General features: G+C 42.5%; 1 pseudogene; it reads right to left on the minus strand.

The window, feature by feature from the left end:
* Positions 1 to 551: 551 nt before the first annotated feature.
* LOC101570715 lies at positions 552 to 1,592 on the minus strand (annotated as a pseudogene).
* Between the last annotated feature and the right edge of the window lie 4,502 nt (positions 1,593 to 6,094).

Below are 6,094 nucleotides of genomic sequence, written 5' to 3' on the forward strand. Positions count from 1 at the left end.
ATCATAAATAGCCATAGCTGTGTCTACCCTGCTCATTTTAGTGAAGAAGAAGAATCCTACTAAATGTCAATCGAAGGATAACTCTGGACTCAAGACAGGACCTTGTTATGCTGCTGGTCAACATCCTTGAAACAGTCATCTGTGACTTTCCTACTCAAAGGGTCTCTGCTCTTAGCTACCAAATCATTCCTTTTCCTAAAAGAAAAGACTAGAATTAAATATAAGCACTGTACATTATCCAGTAATCCATTATCATCTTAGAAAATGTTATGAAATAAAAAGTGAACTACCTAATGGTAGAGTTCCTATTGATGGTGTCTGATTTATTGAATAATGAATACCTTAAGCTTTATCTCCATTTTTCACTCTCCCAACTCAGAAACTAATAAAACGACCTGATTAAACCCCACTGGTTACTAGTTTAGTGACTGCTCAAACAGGACTAGCAGGGAAGCCAACCCCTAAGGCTATGACATAAGTATTTATGCACCTTTTAAGCATTATCTGGACCAAAATAAACTTACAAACTACCACCTAGCCTTGGAAATATCTGAGAAAAATCAGGGGACAATGAGAGAAATCAGCACCCGTAACACAATGCAAGGAACATCTATTCCTGGCCAGCCACCATGGAGGAAAAACTTTATTTTTTGGCTTGTTTCACTTTGCCTTGGTCATCCACTTTCTTAATGGCTGCTTGGATGGCCTCTTGGTCACCCAGGAACTGGTGAGGCCCAACAGCGCGTAGGTTCTCATCCAGCTCCAGGAGAATGGGGACTCCGGTAGGAAGAGTGATATTGATAATGTCTTCATCTGAGATACCTTCCAGATATTTCAGGAGAGCTCTACTGCTATTTCCATGAGCGGATATCAGAATGGTTTTGCCTTTCAGTACTTCAGGGGAAGTACTGAAAGGCAAAACAATCCTTTCATTCTAGTAGGGAAGAAGTCTCTCCAGACCATCCTTTAAGCTTTCAGATCGAGGCAGCTGATCCAAGAGAACATCACATACTTTATACCTTCGGTCATTGTAGATTTCATGGCAGTATGGATGGGACTCCTCAATAGGGGGCGGGGTCACATTGTAGCTTCTCCTCCACAGCCTCACTTGCTCTTCACCATGATTCAAAGCCATTTTCTCCCTGTTGAGCCCAATCAAGGCCCCGTAGTGCCACTCATTTAGATGCCAGGAGCTTTCCACGGGGACCCATTCCTGCCCCAGCTCTTCCAGGATTAGCCAGGCTGTGTGGATGGACCGATTAAGGATGGACGTGAACACAAGATCAAACTCAAAGTTGAGTGCTTTGAGTTGCTTCCCACAATTCCGAGCTTCCTCCAGTCCTTCGCTGTTAAGTTTCTGATCCACCCAGCTGCAAAATCTGTTCTTGTTCCAAGCACCCTCGCCATGTCTCAGTATAGTAAGTCTGTACTTGGACATACTGACGGCTGAGCTCTCCTGCGATCTTCAAATAGAATGATGTTCAAGGTCAGCAATACATCTGCAAAGAAGCCACCAGCAACCGCCGCGCTCACCAGAGTCACAGAGCAGCCAGTGCCTCCTACAATTCATCGCTGCCGCTGGCATCAATGCTCTTTTCTAGTCTGCAGTCAGAAGGGGCCCTAGAAGTGGTTTTGACATATTTGACTCCAATATTTACTTTTCCTTTCTGGATTCTGGCAGAAAGAGTTTTATAACTACAAAAAATCTGACTTGCAGCTGTTCCTTAATATCAAGACCCAAGTCCAAGTGGGACAAGGATGGGGAACAATGGGGCAGCAGACAGAGTTTAAACCTTCTAGTCTTGCTCTATAAAATAAGGAAAGAGTGGTGGGGGACAAAAAGGATCCCTCCCCACCAGATAAGTGTTTCCCCAAGAATTCCATTTCACAACACTCAGTGACTTTAGCTGAGCCACAGCGGTAATCCCAGCCTTTTCAGCTCAGAAATTTTGCTGAGTCACAGATTGGAACTTCTTCCTGTCAAGTAGAGCCATTTTCTCTTTCTCCCTTACAACTGGCACTAAAAGAAATCCAAATGGGTGGGTGAGTCCATGGAGGGTTTCCAACATATCTACCTGTTTACTGAAGTTCAAGTGACCAGTAATCTGGGACAAGTTGTATGGCTTCATGAAGCTGTAACCTTTAAAACCTAAAAACAAGCTGTTGCTGCTTATGGCCCTACTTCTCCCTTTACATTGAATTTAGTAGAAATCCTAGAACAACAGATTATGGCCCCAAATGATTGGCAAGGAATAGGTAAAGCATGTGTAAATCTAGGAGATTATTTGTTGTGGAAAGATTTCTTTGAATATTGCACAGACCAGGCAGCTCCTGATGCTGTTCATGCCGTAGCTTTTACAAAAGACATGCTAACTGGGGGAGGTGCCTTTAATAACACTAATCACTTGACCTTTGTAATGTAAGGATATGAATGAACTAAGATTGCTGCCACTAGGCCCAGAGGGAATTTCCTTCAAAGTGTGAGGCATGCCTTAACGTGGCTTCCATTCAGCAGGGCCCCCATGAACCTTTTCAAGATTTTGTTGCACACTTACTGCAAACTAATGAGAAGATTTATAAGTAACACAGAAGCTAGCAAATGAATAGTTCAAAAAATGGCCTTTGAAAATGCAAATAAATGGTGTAAAGAGGTTTTTCAGAGCCACAAAATATGGATTGCACTGCCTGAGATGATTCCAATTTGTGCAGATATTGGCCCCTCCTAAGTACAGGGGGTGGCCTTGGCAGCAGACGTTCCTCATATTACTCACCCACAGTCTGGAGGAAATGGGAAAAGTAAGGTCATTTATTTTCCTTGTGGAGACAAGGGATATTTTACCTGAAACTGCCCTGCTGCACTGATAAATGCAGCATAGCCATTATTATTCTCTTCAACCAAATCTTGCAGTCCTTATACTGTGTTGATAAGGGTATCACTGGAAGAATAAGGTCTAGAACTGATGGGAAAGGTTGGCCTTTTCTGGGAAACTCCCATTAGGGGCCTTGCCTCAGGCCCATCAAAATACAAGGCTGCATGAATTGCTGTGGGGCATGGCATGCTGGGTGACTGCATGTACCCAGCTTGTGCCCCCTACCCACTGGCTGCCAGGCACACTGATGGCTGGCTGCTCACCAGGGGTGACCATCCTCCTGTCTTGTCCTCCCGCACCTCAAGGATAGCCTCATTGTCCTTCCTGGGTATCTTAGTTACTTTTTACTCGTTGCTGGGATAAATACCCAACACTCAAAATGAAGGAAGGAAAAGTTTATTTAGCTCACAGTTACTGGAGGGTTCAGCCCAAATTCCGCTGGCTCCAAGGCAAGCAACAGCAGTTCATGGTGGCATAAAACAATGAAGAGCAGAGGAGCAGCAGCAGCTGCAGTGTCCACCAAGCCTCTCTCTTCCTTCTACACTGACTGTGAAGATTGGTGCTCCACTGCGAAGACCATAGCTCCTCCAAAGCGGCACGGCTGCCAAGATCAAGCTCCTTTGGTGGGACTTCTCCACGGAAGTGGGACGGGGCGGCAGGAAACCTTCCTCAATTCCTTTTCATATACTTTTTATGCTGAGTCACTCTGGGGCGGCCCATGGCCCTAGGGTTGAACCAATTGTACCCCAGTGCCAGCCCAGTAGCACCCCAGGTTGGGCCCTGCCCGCGCCCCAGGAACTGCCGGAGCCAATCCAGCCAAGGTGACACAATGTTTCAACTGCCACACCAGGCCACGGGTAGCTGTTGGCCGCTGAGTCCCTAGATTGCTTCCAGCATGCATAGCTAGCACTCCAGTCACATGTGAGCCTGGGCTTTGGGCTGTTCCTCTGCAGGTCCAGCTGCTGCAATTCGAGGGTGAAGGTGAAGCCAAGGTGTGATGCCTTGGTGCAGGGCATACCCACGCAGCAAATGCTGCCATGCGTGGCCTGGATCCCAGGAAACCTACTTTACCCTGCACAGGAGAGGTCACCACTGGGCACTGAGCCAGGCAGGGAGTGTCTGTGCTCCCAGCAGAAATATGGCTATAATCACTGCAAGAACTGTAACATCTGCTGGGAAAGTGCATATGTGTGGTGTGTACAGAGCATAAGCAGGGTTTACTCCAGTTTTGCAGAACTTGTCAGAAACCTTACAACTCTTATTGATTGGAGGATATCACCTGTCAGAGTTGTAAAAGAACTAGGTGTCCTTGTTCTGTAAGACTTCACCCAACACCCCCATTGTCAAGACCTGTGTGGGAGCTGCAAAGACAAATGCCTGTCCTGTGACAGAAACTTCAGCTTGCAATATATCATTTAGTGAACGTAAAAAAATGGTTCTGCTGAATGTGTGCTAAGGGAGCAGACAAAGACAGGGGTAGAGGATATGCTTGTGTTTTCCAGAGAATGTTGAGTGCACTATTTGAGTACCAGAGTGTGAAGTCAGGCTGTATCACGAAGTCAGATCTGGAGAAGAAGTTAACAACGATGAGGCTAGAGGCTAGGTTGGACCTGGGGCCTATTGAAGGAACTGACAAAATGGAAATCTAAGGTCTAAATAGGTGATAGAGTATACAGAGATATTCTTAAGACAAAATAAAATACAAAATATGCATACTATAGATAAAAGATCTTATTCCTTCCAAAACTTATCTTAGATCTCTGCTAATTCATAAATAACAAAATACTACTAGTCTATAATTGTAAATTTCCAAAAATTTTACTAGTTACTATACTTTTTAAAATAATTTTATTGAGAAATAAATAGCAATGAGACTGTTTCAAAACCAGTTAGGACAGTTTCAATAATTAATACATTGCATATTGTTGTCATTTTTGTGGTTATTCATAGTACAAAATGCAGACATGATATCCTGTCCACAACACTATTAGTACAAATCTTTCAATTCATTGAATTAAGAGAAAGTAGCTGTATATCTATCCTATTTTATATATACAGATACAAAATGGTCCTTCATTTGTATCTCTTTTTTGTTTAGTTTTATCAGAGATGGGTATTCCATTGTCATTTAAATATTGTAGGTGTATGAATTCAGCAAAATATTCCAATATAGTCCAGTAGTCCACAATAGTAGTGCTTTTTCTGTAGGACTGACAATGTCAGAAGTTGTTGACTTGAGCCTTTTACAACTCAGCCTATTAATATGGCTTTACTTTTCAGACCTTGTTTTTACACTCTTCTGCTTGATAGTTAAGACCAAGATAAAGCAAGACCTATATAATAAGAAATGTAACTTTTATATCTGACAAGGTCAGTCAAATCCCCTCAGGATTTATCCTGAAACCCTGTACCGCAGTTTGTAGATTCTTTGTCAGTGTCAGCCATGTGGATGAGTCATGGCCATTGCTTGACCAATTTACTTTCTGTGAAAGCCTAAGAGAATGTTTTCTCTCCATGTGACTCTTCTTAGGCACACTCTACATCTCTACATCATTGATCACTTTCCTCTGTGGCCCCAGAATCTCCTTGGTCAGAAAATTGAGTCACATGATGTTACAGTACAGGTTCTCCTATGTCCTGAGTCCTCACTGACCTTGAAAGCCTAGGGCTAAAATGTTGGCTGTCCTTGCAGCACTTGTTTTGAGAATTTTTGGTCTGCAAACTTAAGTTGTTAACTCTCAAGAAAAGAAGCTTATTATTATTATTATTATTATTATTATTATCCTACAACATAGGCAGTTGAGCTTAAGCTCACTATCTGTAGTTGCTATAATTTAATTTGGTCTAGCACATACTTGATCAAACTCTGATTTTGTAAAGATATTTGTGTGTCATGTGTATTTGTTTATATGTCTGTATATCATTCCGTGAACAGCTGTTCCTCTTTGTATTTGAGCTCAACAGTTTTTCTCTGTTTTGCTCATTTGTTCATAATACACTTTGGGATATAGATTTAAAAGCATGCTTTCTCCTGAGTTACCAGATGGCCTAGTGATATCAAAATTGGCTTAATCACAGGTCATCTAAAAATTAAAGAAATAAAAATTCTTTAGGTGTGGAATAATTTTTGGGCAAGACTCTAATTAGTGAATAGAGGGGTGGCCAACCTTTGTTAATTAATAAAGAGCTCACAATAATCTCTATGGTCTTTTAGGAGACATCCC

This window comes from Octodon degus, unplaced genomic scaffold (assembly GCF_000260255.1).
Source record: "Octodon degus isolate 3935 unplaced genomic scaffold, OctDeg1.0 scaffold00114, whole genome shotgun sequence".
Classification (NCBI taxonomy): domain Eukaryota; kingdom Metazoa; phylum Chordata; class Mammalia; order Rodentia; family Octodontidae; genus Octodon; species Octodon degus.